Here is a 17,754-nt window from a genome sequence, read left to right on the forward strand (position 1 = left end):
TAAATCGTAGACCCGTGAGAGAGTCCGGTCATTTCTCGTCTCCCTTTCAATGGCAGAATTTGTTACTGGTAGACATTCCACTATGGTAGAGTGGAACATCTCCACTGGGTCTACTGTAGGTGCCTCTTCTACTGTTGGCAACGGTAGGCGCGATAAACCGTCAGCATTCCCATGCTGTTTTGATCCTTTGTATTCTATGTTGTATTGGTGTGCCCCTAGAAAAAGGGACCACCTCTGTAGCCTTTGCGCTGTCATAATGGGAACACCCTTTTTAGGGTTGAATATGGAGATGAGGGGTTGATGGTCAGTCAACAAGGTAAATTTTTGTCCGTGTAGGTAATGGTTGAATTTCTTCACTCCCCATACCAGGCTGAGTGCTTCCCTGTCGATTTGGGCATAGATACGCTCAGCTGAGTTCAATGAGCGTGACGCAAAAGCTATCAGCCGTTCCGAGCCATCAGGGAATTTATGCGATAATACTGCTCCTATGCCGTAAGGGGATGCATCGCACGCCAGTCTGATTGGCAGTGATGGGTTGTAATGAGCCAAAACTTCTTTGGACGTGATTAAGTCTTTGCATTTATGGAAGGCACGTTTACAGTCTTCGTTCCATTTCCAAATTACTCCTGTTTGTAGCAGTTCATTAAGAGGGTGTAGAAGAGTTGATAAGTTCGGTAAAAATTTATGATAGTAATTTATTAATCCCAGGAACGACCTTAATTGTGAAACATTTTCAGGTGCTGGGGCTTTTATGACCGCTTCAATTTTTTCAGGTGACTTATGCAACCCTTCCTTATTTATTATGTGGCCACAATATGATATTTGATTTTGGAAAAATTCGCACTTGGGGCGATTTGCTCGTAGGTCCCGTTCTCTCAGCCTAGTGAGCACCTGCTCCAAATTGGCAAGGTGCTCGTTGTCGTTTTCTCCTGTTACAAGGATGTCGTCCAGGTAGCATTGAGTACCCGGAATCCCTTGGAGGACTTGCTCCATAGCTCTTTGCCAGATAGCAGGAGCGGATGCTACTCCGAAAACTAGTCGATTGTACTGGTACAGACCTTTGTGTGTATTTATCGTGAGATATTTTTTCGAGGCCTCTTCAACCTCCATCTGTAGATATGCCTGTGCCAAGTCAATTTTGGTGAAACGTTTCCCTCCGGATAGTGAGGCGAAAATATCTTCTATCCTCGGAAGAGGATACTGTACCGTGTGAAGGATCGGGCTTACCGTCACCTTGAAGTCTCCACAGATGCAAATTTTTCTCTGTTCTTCAGATTTATTATTATTCAATGCTTTCTTCATGACTGGAACGATGGGTGTTGCCCACTCGCTCCAATCTATTTTGGATAATACGCCTGCATTTTCCAAATTCTCCAGCTCTGCCTCGACTGCTGGACGAATTGCGTATGGCACTGGTCTTGCTTTAAAAAACTTGGGAATAGCTGCATCTTCCACTTTTATTGAGGCGGTGATGCCTTTCAAGGTTCCTAGTTTCTCTTGAAACACTTCTTTGGCGTTGGCCAAGATGTCTTTTAATCGTTCAGGTATGATGTCATCATCATTTTTTTTCTTACTGGTCACCGTCAGTGCCTGAATGGAGTGCCAGTGAATGGAGTATTTTCCTGATCCATTCACGTCCTAACAGCGGTGGGCCACCATCTTGTAGAATGTATAAATACAACTTTTGTATTTCCTTGCCGTTGTATACAACAGGCACCTTTATTTTTCCTTTGGGGTATACTTTCTGCCCCGTATATGTTTTTAAGATAATGGATGTGTCTTTTAAAAGTATATGTGGAAATAGCCTCTCGTAATCCCATCGATTTATTACGGTCAGAGCTGATCCTGTATCTAGCTCCATTTTAACTGGGGACCCTGCTATCGTGAGGGTAACCCAAATGGTCTGGTAATCATCTTTGGCAAGTACATTATGTAATTTGAGACAGCTTAGTCTCTTGTTTTCGGAGTCGCTATCGCTCTTCTGGTCTTCGGAGCTACTGTCCGTCATCATTTGTACCTTTCTGTACTTTTCTTTATTGATTTTTTTTTTCCTGTCTGTGGATTTATTTTGTCCAGATCGGCATATCTGTGCAATGTGTCCAATCTTTCCGCATTGCCTGCATGCTTTGTCCTTGAACCAGCAGTCCCTCTGGTTATGGGTGGATCTGCCGCAGCGATAACATCTTTCGAAACCCTGTGTCATTTCATGGGTGCCGAAGTCCTGTGTCTTCTGTTGTATCTCTGCAGCTCCTCTTGCTGCTGCTTCGTATGATACAGCCATACTGAAAGCCTTGTCCAGTGTTAAATCTTTTTCAGAAAGCAACCTTTTTTGTGTTCCTTCACTTAAGAGACCGCAGACGAATTTGTCTCAAAGAGAATCTGCTAGTCCTGCCACGAATTGGCAGTGTTTTGATAGCTTTCTTAATTCGGTGAGGTAATCAGCGTTACTTTCATTCTTGTGTTGATTTCTCTTGAAGAATTTGAATCGTTCCGCTATCAGCAGCGGTGTTGCGTTTAAGTGCTCCTGCAGGGTATCAACAATTTCTTTAAAATCCTTGTCCTTTGGTTTGGCTGGAGTGATTAAATTTCGTAACAGCCCATATGCCTTTGCGCCCATTAAATTCAGCAGTACTGAAGCTTTCTTTTCATCTTCTATTCCATTTGCAGTGCAATATACCTCTACTCTTTCCACATATGTGGTCCAATCCTCTATTTCGCTATCAAAAGCATCAATATTGCCAGACTTAGGCATCTTAGAAAAGATATGGCGCTTCCCGCGCTTTTCTTTCTTTTCTGCAGAAAAGATATGGCGCTTCCCGCACTTTCCCGCCGCTGCTGCCGATGACAATGCTGTTTCCCGCGGTTTCCGTTCTTTATTTATTTATTTATTTATAGTTGGAGACTCGTTCCCGCCGGACTTTCTCTCTAGGTCTGAACGCCGACCTGCTTGCAGCGCCGGCCGTCTCCCAAGTGCTCCCTCCCCGTTTGTTATTGCTTGCCTCCGATTTCGCTGCTTGTCCCAGCTGTAGAGCCAGCCGCTGGAGCCCCAGCCCGACGCCCAGGAAGGATTAGCGCAGTACCTGCCACCAGCTTGGCCAGCTGGTGAAACCACAGCTTCTTTCACTTCCTTGAGTCTTCTGGACGCCCAAGGAATCGATGTCCTTGAGGTGCTGCCGAATTGCAGGTAAGTCCGTTTCCACTTCGTCGCCACTGTAGTGTCCGTGTGTTGATAGAGACACTGAAGACAGGAGTTGGTTCATAGGTGTTTACTAAGCAAAGTCTGGAGGGGTACTAACGGATATAACACAATATACAGGCTTATATAGCCTGAGTGGCCATTACCGGCATTACAGCACACATGGGGCTCTTAAAGGTGCATACACTACACCACCTCCCCCAGAACCGGTTCCAATGTCCCAGGAACTTGAATCCCTCCCCCTGGCACCATTCCTCTAGCCACGTATTCATCTGAAGTATCCTTCTATTTCTACTCTGACTAGCACATGGCACTGGTAGCAATCCTGAGATTACCACCTTTGAGGTCCTGTTTTTTAATTTACCTCCTAACTCCCTATATTCCGCTTTTAGGACCTCATCCCGCTTTTTACCTACATCGTTGGTGCCTATATGCAGCATGACAACTGGCTGTTCACCCTCCCCTTCCAAGATGTTCTGCAGCCGCTCGGTGACATCCTTGACCCTTGCACCAGGGAGGCAATACACCATCCTGGAGTCTCGTTTGCGGCCGCAGAAATGCCTATCTATTCCCCTTACAATTGAATCCCCTATTACTATAGCTCTACCACTCTTTTTCCTCCCATTCTGTGCAGCAGACCCACCCCTGGTGCCAGGAAGTTGGCTGCTGCTGTCTTCCTCTGATAAGCCATCCCCCCCAACAGTACTCAAAGTGGTGTATCTGTTGGCGAGGGGGGTGGCCACAGGGGACCCCTGCACTACCTGCCTGTGCCTAGTACTCTGCCTGTTGGTCACCCATTCCCTTTCTTCCTGTCCAACCTCTACCTGTGGTGTGTCCAACTCCCTAAATGTGCTATTCACGATGTCCCAAGCATCATGAACGCTCCAGTATGTATCCAATCGCAGCTCCAGCGCTGCAATGCGGTCTGTCAGTAGCTGCAGCTAGGTGCACTTCCTGCACACGTAGTTGTCAGGGACACAGGAAGTGTCCCTGAGTTCCCACATATCGCAGGAGGAGCAGATCACAGGGCCGGGCTGTCCTGCCATGATTTACCCTTTAATTAATTGAATTTAAATTAAATCAATCAATCCCACTAATTACACTACAGTTAAATAGTTTACCAACAGTGCCCGCTACACCAGAGAGACCTTAGAAACTATAAACCAGAGTTAAAGTTTAAAAAAGAGAGAAATACTCACCAACCAATCACTTACCTGCTTCCTGCTGACGTCACACTTTGATTACTTTTTACCTCTCTCCCCTGCTGCTGATTTGGTCGGGCCTCGCCTCGCTCCTCCTTTTAAAGTTGCCGCGCTGCTTGTACATCACGCAGGTCCGCTCTGGTCGGGCGTCGCTGCTCACTCCACTCCCAGGTCAGCCGCTGTGGTCGGGCCTCGCCTCACTCCTCCTTTTAAAGTTACCGCGCTGCTTGTACATCACGCAGGTCCGCTCTGGTTGGGCGTCGCTGCTCACTCCGCTCCCAGGTCAGCCGCTGTGGTCGGGCCTCGCCTCACTCCTCCTTTTAAAGTTACCGCGCTGCTTGTACATCACGCAGGTCCGCTCTGGTTGGGCGTCGCTGCTCACTCCACTCCCAGGTCAGCCGCTGTGGTCGGGCCTCGCCTCGCTCCTCCTTTTAAACTTGCCGCGCTGCTTGTACATCACGCAGGTCCGCTCTGGTTGGGCATCGCTGCTCACTCCACTCCCAGGTCAGCCGCTGTGGTCGGGCCTCGCCTCACTCCTCCTTTTAAAGTTGCCGCGCTGCTTGTACCTCACGCAAGTCCGCTCTGGTCGGGCGTCGCTGCTCACTCCACTGCCAGATTGTGAAGCATGCAGCATACAACTATGAAGAGGGAGACTTGCTCAGGAGACTACTGCAAAACTCCTCCTGAGTGGTCCAGACAGCGGAACTGTTGCTTGAGTATGCCAATCGTCTGCTCAATTATGTTCCTGGTGGTGATATGGTGCTCATTATACCGCAGCTTGGCAGGGGTGTTGGGGTTATGGAGCGATGTCACCAGCTAGGTGCAGAGTGGATAACCCTTGACCCCGAGGAGCCATCCACTTGGGTGATGCGGTGTCTGGAAAAGGTCTGGCACACCTGTCTGGCGCAGGATGAAAGCATCGTGGCTGCTGCCAGGCTAGCGGGCATTGACGGTGAGTATGAGCTGTCTGTGGTCACAGACCAACTGCATATTTAAGGAGTGGTAGCCCTTGCGGTTTCGGAAGACCTCTGCATTTTCATGCAGCGTTGGCAATGCCACATGTGTGCAGTCAATGGCGCCCTGCACCACGGGGAAGCCCGCTATCCCAACAAAGCCACATGCGTGTTAATGCTGTTTGGCCCGAGTCATGGAGAAAGAGATGTACTGGTGTCTCCTTTTATACAGGGCATTTGTCACCTCCCGGATACAGCAATGGACAGCGAACTGGGAGATATTGGCAATGTCCCCAGTAGATTTTTTTTTACTTTATTCGTTTATGGGATGTGGGCGTTGCTGGCAAGGCCAGCATTTATTGCCCATCCCTAATTGTCCTCAAGAAGGTTGTGGTGAGCCACGTTCTTGAACCGCTGCAGTCCATGTGGTGAAGGTACTCCCACAATGCTGTTAGGGAGGGAGTTCCAGGATTTTGTCCCAGTGACGATGAAGGATCAGCAATGTACATCTAAGTCAGGATGGTGTGTGACTTGGAGGGGAACTTGGAGGTGGTGGTGTTCCCATGCGCCTGCTGCCCTTGTCCTTCTAGGTGGTAGAGGTCACGGGTTTGGGAGGTGCTGCTGAAGAAGCCTTGGCAAGTTGCTGCAGTGCATCTTGTAGGTGGTACACACTGCAGCCACGGTATGCCAGTGGTGGAGGGAGTGAATGTTTAAGATGGTAGATGGGGTGCCAATCAAGCGGGCTGCTTTGTCCTGGATGTTGTCGAGCTTTTTGAGTGTTGTTGGAGCTGCACTCATCCAGGCAAGTGGAGAGTATTCCATCACACTCCTGACTTGTGCCTTGTAGATGGTAGAAAGGCTTTGGGGACTCAAGAGGTGAGACACTCGCCACAGAATACCTAGCCTCTGACCTGCTCTTGTTGCCACAATATTTATGTGGCTGGTCTAGTTAAGTTTCTGGTCAATGGTTACCCCCAGGATGTTGATGGTGGGGGATTCGGCGATGGTAATGCTATTGAATGTCAAGCGGCGGTGGTTAGACACTTGCTTGTTGGAGATAGTCATTGCCTGGCACTTCTGTGGCGCGAATGTTACCTGCCACTTATCAGCCCAAGCCTGAACGTCATCCAGGTCTTGTTGCATACGGGCATGGACTGCTTCATTATCTGAGGAGTTGCGAATGGCACTGAATACTGTGCCGTCATCAGCGAACATCCCCAGTAGATGCTTGAAAGGAGCCGCTGGCATAAAAATTCAGTGCCACTGTCACCTTCACTGCCACCGACGGAGACGTCCTGGTCCTCAGTTGAGGCTGCAGATCTGGTTGCAGCAGGTGGCAGAGCTCAGTGACCACGTCCTTGCTGAAGCACAGCCTGCGTAATCATTGCTCCTCAGACAACTGAATATAGGAGAATTGCTCCCGGAATACCCTGGGAGGGTAAGGTCTCCTGTGTAGAGGCCTGTTAGCCCTCCTCCCTCTGGCCATGTTTGCCACTCTCTCTCTGCGTCTCTGATGCCTCCGATTCTGCAGGTGCAGGACGATGCCCCGAATAAGTGCAGCCCCCACAGTCTCTTCTAAATCAATGCAAGGAAGGTCAAATCAAAATGAACCTGCAAAGTGCCGCTCAGTACCCAAAACTCCTTCGCACAGCGTTGAATCTCTCCAGAAGTCTCTCTCTCTCTCTCTCAGAATGCGTGGTGCAAAAATGTCGCCGACAAAAAAAGGCAGGAAGTGGACGCCTTTAAATAGCGCTCCCCCAGTCAGTTCCCGACTGTAAAACGTTCCCCTCTACCTGTCATTGCTAGCGGCAGGCGGAAAGGCAGGGGCGCAACTCAATATCCGGTCCGGGGCGCTACCGGGGCGTTGCACACTCAACTGACATCACGATCTGCGGGCGCAGGAGATCATGGTGGTAGTGTATAGCGCCACTGCAAATTGTCTGGTCAATTTTGTGAGCGGCGCAAACATCGCCGCGCCTGGACGCTGGTTGCTTTGCGCCCCGTTAGTGCCCTCTTAGGGTGCTAACGGGAGGCACTAATTAACTGAATTTTTCCCCCATTACATTTTGGTAGGTAGAATAAGGAGGTCACTTATTGCTTGGAGGGTACGAGTCTGGGTGGGGTAGAGGAAGAAAGGGATCTTGGAGTACAAATACACAAATCACTAAAAGTAGTGACACAGGTTAACAAGGTCATAAAATAAGCAAACCAAGCACTAGGGTTTATTTCTAGAGTTATAGAATTGAAAAGTATTGAAGTTATGCTAAACCTGTATCGAACCTTGGTTAGACCACACTTGGAGTACTGCGTACAATTCTGGTCGCCATATTATAAAAAGGATATAGAGGCACTGGAGAGGTCACAGAGAAGATTTACAAGGATGATACCAGAAATGCGAGGGTATACATATCAGGAAAAGATGAACAAGCTGGGTGTCTTTTCACTTGAAAAAAGGCTGAGGGGTGACCTAATAGATTAAAATTATGAAAGGTTTTGATAGAGTGGATACAGAGAGAATGTTTCCACTTGTGGGGAAGAGCATAACTAGAGGCCATCAATATAAGATAGTCACCAAGAAATCAAATAGGGAATTCAGAAGAAACTTCTTTACCCAGAGAGTGGTGAGAATGTGGAACTCGCTACCACAGGGAGTGGTTGAAGCAAATAGTATAGATACATTTAAGGGGAGGCTTATCAAGCATATGATAAGAATAGAGGGTTATGCTGATAGAATTAGATGAGGAAAGACGGGAGGAGGCTCGTGTGGAGCATAAACACCGGCATGGGCTGGTTGGACCGAGTGGCCTGTTTCTGTGCCGTATATCCAATGTAATCCTATGTTTCTGCTGCTGGCATTATTGGGCTGCAACATTTGAATCTTAAGTAGGCCCTGGGCTGCTTTGGCAGGCAAGAAAGAATGCCCAAAATAACGGCTTCCTCTGCTCCTACCACCTCTGGGAAAACCGTACTGGCTTTCACAATGGAAAACATGCGGTGAAGTTTCCTGAGGGATATGTAAGGGCAGAAACAGAGGGAAATAACAGGGTCCATTAAACAAGACTCATCTGCTAGTATTTTTATGGGGCAGGGCGGACTCAGCGTGGATACCCACGTTACTTGGAGGTCCGCAGCACGAAAATACAGACAGATTTTTTTTTAGGTCAAGTTTGCTGCAGAAAGTCTCACTGCACCATTTTCCTTCATTTACCTCTGTGAAACAGCCCAAATATAATTGAGTTTTACGAAGGAAAAATCTAAGCCTTATTTTGAGTAATTTCTTTTTCCAGTTTTCCTTCTTTAAAATGTTTTTTTAAGTTAGCAACAGGCTTAGTCTTGATGTTACAAATAGCATAATTATGTCAAGGAGTTATGTGCAGTTGGTAGATTCCTGTTCCATGTTAAGCGCTGCCTGTTTGTTAAAACAACTCCAGCATTAGGCAACTTCCAAATTTTTAGATCAAATACAAGGAAACAAAAAATCTTTGTGAAGTAGGTTAGAACTGCTCAGTTCTTTAGATTTTATTATTTTAATTTAAAATTATAGTTGTAGAGGGCGTTTTGATGTTCTGGAGTCCATTAATTTTTCATAAGAAATGTATTTGATGTCATTCCAATTGGAGTCAGCAGCGAAGGAACGTTGCTCACTGATCACTACGCTGACAGCTGCCCACAGACTTTTTGCGGGTTTTTGAGCAGCAACTTACTGCCATGAGGCGTCTGATCCAGCATGGCGATCTCTATAGGGGATCTGTGGTGTGTGTGAGCAGGGAAGTGGCTCTTCAACCAATCAGACTGAAGAATCCTCATTGAGACACCAAGGCTGGTATTTTAATCGGGAAGTGGGTTGGGAGCGGGGTTGGGGGAGGAGGGGTGGTGTTGTGGTCTTGGAAGCGGACGGGAAAGCCGGGAGAACGGGTTTCCTGCAAGCCCTGCCGAATTTAACGGCAGGGCCTGATTGGCATTTCAAACCTCTGTTTCCCACCTGCTGCCAGCCAAATGGAGAGAACATCGGGGGCCGGGAGGTGGTCAGGGAGCGGGGGAGGCAGAGAACATCGCCAGACTGGAGAACGATCAGAGGTGGGGTGGGGGAGGGGGGAGAGAACCAGGCCAGCCTGGAGAACGATCGGTGGGGGGAGGCAGTGAACAGAGTTAAATTTGAAATGGTGGTTAAATCTGAGGTACGGTAGCCTCATTATAATATTTAAATATGTGACCCGCCTTCTGGGAATGGGTTGGCTGCCCTGTCGTTAAAACCAGAAGTGGGCGGGTTGGAGGCAGGTCTGGGTCGGGATTCAGATTTTTAACACTTTAACTTCTCACCCAACCTCAACCCACCCATTTTTTGGGGTTAATATTTCCCCTGCAGCATCTAAGCAGTGAAGCATAAACCAGGAAGTATAAATTAGATTTAAATCATGTACAGAAAGTGAAATTAAGAGAGGGAAAGAAAGATGGAATTAAGAGAGAGAGATAAAAGAGACAAAGAAAAAGTTTAAAAAAATTAATTAAAAAGAAAATCTCGAATACTATTTAAATTCTGAAGGAATGAAACTCCACACTTATAAAATTAAACTTTCATTGCCAGAGAGGTTGTTTGGCAGTAATTATGTCTTATCACCAATGTTCCCATTAATTTTTTTTTGGGTGTGCAGCCCATCAAAATACCGCACATGCATGGTTTTTCTCATCTCCAGAGAGATGCGAAGCACGCAGCCGTGCAGCTTAAAGGGAACTTTGCTTATCACGTGGTTTAAAAATTCACTTACATCTGAATGCACCGGCCCTAACTTTTTAACTGGCATGTTTAGTGGGTAGCTAGTGGGTAAGTACAGCAACTTCACGCCCTTACATGGATTTCAATGCCGAGTCTATTGGCAAGATTCTGTTAAAGCGCAGCTTGTGGAGGAGCAGGGTAATTCGGACAGCAACTTCCGAATTTCCGCGTTTAGCTGCATGTGTGCAGACTCCAGAAGTTGCTGTCCAATTCACTCCATAATAACAGTGAGCGCTTTTAGCCTCACCGCTATTCTCAATGCATAATCCGGGCCATTGATTAAATAACATTGGTATAAACTGCAGGGCAGACTTTAGGAAGGAACAATGGGCCGTATTTTGCGACCCCTACAGGTGCGTACAAGGTGTGTACGCGCCATTAGGGGCAACGCAAGTGCTGGGTTTAAGCATGGGAAGCGCATGCACTAAAACCCGGAACTTGCCATCTATAAAGAATCTTCTTGACAGATCCTCTGCATCCCCAGGAGAAAGGTCTCTGTGGGTGCAGAGTTGCGTAACTTCCGCCTGCTGAATGCCTGTGAAATTCTTACGCCTGGTAAAAGCAGGCATAAGGCCTGCTTTTACCAGCATAAGAGTTTTAAAAAATAGAAAAATTAAATTCTATAACTCATTTATATACATTAAAAACCCTGTCCAATAAGGTAAGTTTATTTTTAGCCCCGTTAAAACATAATTCTTTTCTCAAAAAATAAAATTTTTGTTTAAAATATTTAATTAAATGGCATTTTAATTAATTTTAAATATGTAATAAAAAAAATATATTTTGTGTGTTCTTGTATTTATTAAGTGATTCCCATTCATACTTACATATGGTACGTACGGAACTCCCATAAGTATGAATGGGGATTCCCTTCTTTTATTGGTTGGGCCAGCCCACGTGAACCACTTGCGCCCCTGGGATACGTGGGCCTCTGCACGCGCGTACCTGCAGAGGCCCAGATCGCAAGCCTCCATATCGCCCGGGCCACCAGGTAAATGCGTAGGAGGCACCCACCCGTAAATATTTGTGCTTGATAGGAAATGGTGACTGTACTATTAATATCCTTTGCATTTGTTATAATAATTGGCCTACAATTTATACAAAAATTCTTTGAGCTTTTACATTAGCGTTATAATAGTTTCACATTTTGAATTAATATTTCATATTCTGGAAATTTCATACCAAAACCACTATAATCAATACACGTTTGTGCTATAAATTAAAAAAAAATCAGCTGCATTTCTATTTTCAAATCACTCTTCTCAAGTGGTTTTTGTATAATTGTGGTGTAGAATATTAATACACACAAAATAGATCCTGATTTTATGTAAAATCTATACATTCACAAGAGAACACAAAATAATTCTAACATTTGCAACAATCCTCAGTCTGTCAGAATCCAAGTATTAATGGTGATATGAAGTAAAACTTACACTTATTTTGTGGATAGACGTTTGAACACTGAATGCAAAAATTTACTCTATAAAAGATACAAGAACTCTTGTTCACATTTGTGGCTTTTGTAGAGTAGTACAAAAATGATGAAAACACCAGAATTATAAAAATAGATATGAACTCTGAATGACACCAGAAAACAAGTTTCTAAGTGCTCTCCATTTCCTGAGGAAGCCCCAGTACACTTGCTGCCCAGGGAGACATTCCAGTAAGCCATTAACCCAGGTCTCTTGATTTTATTTTTTTACTCATGAACTGTTACTAATTTCCAAATACCAGTGTGCTATGGTGCAGGCGATCTATTGCCTAGTCCTGCCAAGGTGGTCTTTGTTGTATCATTTTGGTCTTGCTTTTCTGGACTGGTTTGGCTCTTCTTTGACAGATGTGTCTCTCAGAGTTGCACTGCTTAGAGGGATCACCTTGCGAATCTAAAGCTGTATTTATGCTCTTGTTGGTGAAGTTGGATATCCTCAGTACCCCAAATCGGTGTTGTAGAGAAGAAGCTGTTGTAATGTTAGTTGTTTCAGCTGTTAAGCTGTTAAACTTTTCCCTTTCTGCCTCATCTCCTGGTGTGCTAGCAGCCTCATCTACTTTTACTTTTCCATCTGGCCTTTCCGACTGGGAGGCACATTGTGATGAATGTCCACCATCAGTTCTTTTTTGAAGAGTTTCTAGGGCATGACTGAACTCTTCCTTCAAAGTTTCAAGTTCACTGATCAATGAGTCTTGTTGTTCTGCGCAATCTTTGAGATAGCATTCCAAGGAAAGGAAGGAATCTTTCCCAAACCTGGATAGAGCCTCAGCACCTTTAAGAAGAAAAATAGCAACATATGTTTAAATTAGTGCAGTCATTCCATCCCAAGTGGAACAGTGAGAGAGATTGTCACCAAGAAAAAAAATACATAAATCAGCTACAACTTTGACAGGAACAGCTATGTAGTTGAATGTTTTTAAATCTCTGGTTCTCAACAAACCTTTATAGACAATGATCAGCTGTATAGAACAAAATTGGGATTGACTGCAAAACCACAAAACAACATAATAATTGTAACTCCTACACTGATTATTAAATGATAGGAAGCAATTTCATTAAACAAAAAAGTTTGGTGGCAGTATTCCCAAAGGGATGTGAACGGTAAGCTGCATTATTAAAACCTATACATGCAAGTCCTATTAAGTGAACAGTAGCTCTTCCGCATTGCACCATACAACAACATTTAAAGGAATAATATGTGGAATAATAGTGGATTATTCCTGATGTTAAAAAGGACATAAACAAAGTTATAAAGAAGACTGGAGGAGGGTTTAAAGGGGAATTTTATAGGTGTTATGCAGTGTCCTAAGGCCCCAAAATAGTAGGCAGGAAGCATGCGCACACTTCCTGTTAGATCCGTGATTCTGAGAGTATGATGTTTTTCAATAACCACATGGATGCTGTAACTTAACAATCAACAGGTATTTACTGGAGTAGGGTAGTCTCAAGACTGGGGTACAGAGACATGCTCAAGGCTTATATACAGGTGTGGTCACTGCCGGTACTACAGTATATACAGGAGCTGTAAAAGTAGTTCTCTCTTAAAGGTACATACACTACAATTCCTCCCCTATCAGATTAGAAGTACCCATAATATTCAAATAACAATTAACACTTTAACATGTACATTAAACAACAATAGTCCATTTATAGATTCAGTCTTTGGGGCGGCTTCCTGATCCTTTTGGGATAGCGCCTTTCCTGAGGTTCTTGTTCTTGGTGCGGAGGCGATTCTGGCCCCTTTTCATCTGTTAGTTCATCGGATTCCACTGCCACTGTTTCGGAGGTAGATGCTACCGGTATGTCGGGTTCATCCCCAGGTACGCAAGACATGGGGTTGACTCGTTCCTGTGACGCTAAGATCTGATCAATGTGGCGTCTCACAATGTTCTCCCCGACATCCACTGTGTACATTAATGGCCCTTGCCTTGTGCATATCGTTCCGGGTTGCCATTTCTCTGTTCGGTAGTCACGGGCCAAGACTGGTTGTCCTACATTGAAGCTCCTTGTCGGCTTCTCATTGATGTGCTGGAATTGTTTACCCTCAACATTTCTTCGCACATTTGGTCGAAGCAAGTCCAGACGAGATCGCAACCTTCGGTTAAAGCACATCATGGCCGGGGTCTGGTTGGTAACTGCATGTGTCACGTTTCGGTAGGCTAATAAGAAATTGTCCACCTTATGCTGTCGTGGAATTTCATCATCGCACATGGCCTTTATCGCCTTCTTAAAGGTTTGTACGAACCTCTCAGCCAATCCATTTGTGGCTGGATGATACGGGGAGGATGTGTAATGCCTTACCCCATTCCTTCTCATAAATTTTCGAAACTCTTCGGACACAAACTGTGGTCCATTATCAGAGCAAATCTGCTCTGGCAAGCCGTTTCTGGCAAATATGGTCCGTAGGACTGCAATCGTTTTCTCTGTAGTGGTTGAGGACATTTATACCACCTCAGGCCACTTTGAATGAGCATCCACTGCTATTAAGAACATTGAGTCCATGAATGGACCAGCGAAATCAATATGCACCCGCTGCCATGGAGAGGAAGGCCACTCCCATGGGTGTAGAGGGGCATGTGGTGGTGCATTTTGGACCTTCTGGCATCCTGAGCAGCTCTTGGTTAGGTCTTCGATTTGTTGATCGATTCCCGGCCACCACACATAAGCCCTAGCAAGGCTTTTCATTTTCACTCCCCCCAGATGACCTTCATGTAGCTCATTTAGCACTCGCTCCCTTAACTTGGGTGGAATCACCACTCTGGATCCACACATCACTGTCCCCTGGCATACTGACAGCTGTTCTCTTCTGGATGAGAATGCTGGCAACAGTGAGTTGCCATGTGTTGGCCATCCCCTCACCGTCAAATCATATACCCGAGACAGCGTTGGATCATTGCGGGTCTCCTTCTCTATATCCGTGTTCGTTACTGGCAATCGTTCAATTATTGACGAATAAAATATCTCGATAGAGTCCACTGCTGGTGCTTCCTCCACAGTAGGCAGTGGCAGGCGCGATAGCCCATCAGCGTTTCCATGCTGTTTCGTGCCTTTATATTCTATTTCATATTGATTCACCCCTAGAAACAGGGACCATCTTTGTAACCGTTGTGCAGTCATCACTGGAACGCCCTTCTTAGGATTAAAGATGGAGACAAGTGGTTGGTGGTCAGTCAGCAAGGTGAACTTCTGCCCATGCAGATAGTGGTTGAATTTTTTTACTCCCCATACTAGGCTGAGGGCCTCCCTGTCAATCTGGGCGTAGTTGCACTCGGCTGAGGTTAGTGACCGAGACGCAAAGGCTACTGGCCTCTTCAACCCGTCTGGGAATTTGTGCGACAGCACCGCTCCAATACCATAGGGTGATGCATCACATGCCAAACGAATTGGTAGTGCTGGGTTGAAATGGGCCAACACCTCTTTTAATGTGATCAATTCTTTACACTTCTGGAAAGCTCGTCTACGTTCATCATTCCACTTCCATGGTACCCCTGTTTGCAGTAGGGTGTTCAGTGGGTGTAATACCGTGGACAAATTTGGTAAGAACTTATGGTAATAGTTTACCAGCCCGAGGAACGACCTCAGTTGTGACACATTTTCTGGTGCTGGAGCCTTGACTACTGCCTCAATCTTTTCAGGGGACTTATGTAACCCCTCTTCATCGATGACGTGGCCACAATATGAGATCTGCTTCTGGAAAATCTCGCACTTGTGGCGATTAGCTCGTAGCCCATATTCCTTTAATCTGGTGAGCACCTTCTCCAAGTTGGCGAGGTGATCACTTTCATTTTCGCCCATGACCAGGATGTCGTCCAAATAACACTGGGTCCCTGGAATCCCTTGCAGGACTTGATCCATCGCCCTTTGCCAAATAGCTGGAGCCGATGCTACCCCGGACACCAGCCGGTTGTATTGATAAAGACCTTTATGAGTGTTAATCGTAAGGTATTGTTTCGAGGCTTCTTCTACCTCCATTTGCAAGTACGCCTGGGCTAGATCAATTTTGGTGAAGCATTTACCTCCAGATAGCGAGGCGAAAATATCCTCAATTCGTGGAAGCGGATATTGTACCGTGTGAAGGACTGGGTTCACTGTCACCTTAAAATCTCCACAGATGCTGACCTTCTTTGGTTCCCCAGGCGTATTACTCAACGACCTCTTCATTACAGGAACGATGGGTGTAGCCTACTCGCTCCAGTCTACTTTGGACAGTGCTCCTGAACGTTCTAACCCTTCCAGCTCTGCTTCGACAGCTGGTCTGGCCGCATAAGGCACTGGTCTGGCCTTAAGAAACTTTGGGCTTGCATTTTCCTCTATTTTAATCGTTGCTGTTATGCCTTTTAGTGTTCCGAGTCCCTCCTGGAACACTTCTTTTGCATCAGTTAGCATTTTTGACAGTCGTCCAGGTGTGACGTCGTCATCCTTTTTGGCCTCAACCTTCAGTGCCTGTATGGAATGCCAATCTAATTGTATCTTCTGGATCCATTCACGTCCTAGCAGTGGTGGTCCTCCATCTGGCAATACATATATATCCATTTTAGGTATTTCCTAGCCTTTATATATCACTTTCACCCTTATTTTTCCTTTGGGGTAGACTTTTTGCCCAGTGTACGTCTTCAAGACAATCTCTGTAGCTTTCAAGGGTATATGTGAAAATAGCCGCTTGTAGTCGCTTTAGTTTATGACTGTTAGGGCTGATCCTGTGTCCAATTCCATTTTCACTTGGACTCCATCTATCTTGAGTGTAACCCAGATAGTCTGGTGATCCTCCATTTTGGTTACCTTATGTATTTTCAGACAACCCAGCTCCTTGCTTCCGGAGTCTGTGTCACTTTTCTGTTCGTCTGAACTACTGTCCATCACCTGGTGTACCTTTTTATACTTCTCCTGTGGAGATTTCTTACTGTTGGTTTTCTTCCCAGACCTGCAGACTCTTGCTATGTGTTCTGCTTTTCCACACTGTCTGCACACTCGGTCCTTGAACCAACAATCCTTCTGGTCGTGTGTTGTTCTGCTGCAGCGATAGCACTTCCCTATCCCATAGGACATTTCATTGGTGCCATATTCTTGCGGTCTCCGTTGTATCTCTGCAGCGCCCCTTGCGGCTGCTTCGTGTGAGACTGCCATACTGAAAGCCTTTTCCAGCGTAAGATCCTTTTCTGATAGAAGCCGTTTCTGGGTTCCTTCACTTTGCAGCCCACACACAAACTTGTCCCTCAACGTATCTGCTAGTCCCGCTCCAAACTGGCAGTGTTTCGATAGCTTGCGCAGTTCCGTTAGGTACTCAGCATTGCTTTCATCTTTGTGTTGGTTCCTTTTATGAAACTTAAATCATTCTGTTATCAGCAGCGGTGTGGGGTTTAAGTGGTCCTGTAGGATTTCTACTATGCTTTCGAAATTCTTGTTCACAGGCTTCTCTGGGGTTATTAGGTTTCGCAGTAACCCATAAGTTTTTGCACCCATGGAATTTAACAAAACCAGTGCTTTCCTAGCATCTGGCACTTCATTCGCCCTGCAGTACACCTCAATACGTTCCACATATGTCGCCCAATCTTTGACTTCATTGTCGAACATAGAGATACTGCCACTCTTCGGCATCCCTGGGTGTGATTTAACTGTCAAAATGGCATCTCCCGCGCTTCCCCTTCTTCTCCGCTGGCACAAAATGGCGTCTCCCACGCTTTCCTGCCTTCCCGCGCTCGCCCTTCTTCTCCGCTGCGGCTTCTAAAAATGGCGTCTCCTGCGCTCTTCCTTCTTCTCCGTGGCTCAATGGCATCTCCCGCGCTCTCCCATCTTCTCCCCGCAGACACTGGTCAGCCCTTGAGCCCTGGCTGTGCTCTGCGCCTTCTCCTGTGCGCCTTTCCCGTTTCCACCGCTCGGTCCTGAACCCGGCTGTTGCTTTACCCTCTCTCTCTCCGTTTTGTTTTTCCTCGACGCCGCTTGGTTTTCAACCCCCTGCTGTGCCCTGTGCGCTTCACCCTCTGTCTTACCCCGTCGTTGCTGCTCGGCTTTCTCTCCGCCGTCGTTTGGCTCCAGCCGCCGCTGTCCGGGAAGGGTCTGCGCTGTACCTGTCGTCAGTCTATTGCTGATCGTCGTGGCTGGGGAACCAAGCCCAGCTCTCCACAGCCTCCCCTGCGATGTTC

The 17,754-nt window shown here is 46.2% G+C and overlaps 1 pseudogene; it reads right to left on the bottom strand.

Moving 5' to 3' along the window:
- Window positions 1-11,886: 11,886 nt before the first annotated feature.
- Window positions 11,887-17,754, bottom strand: part of LOC147124502 (uncharacterized) — a 453,926-nt pseudogene continuing 448,058 nt past the window's right edge.

The sequence above is a fragment of the Somniosus microcephalus genome, chromosome 1 (genome assembly GCF_052327205.1).
Source record: "Somniosus microcephalus isolate GS21.2 chromosome 1, FLI_Smic_1.0, whole genome shotgun sequence".
NCBI classification, from domain to species: Eukaryota; Metazoa; Chordata; class Chondrichthyes; order Squaliformes; family Somniosidae; genus Somniosus; species Somniosus microcephalus.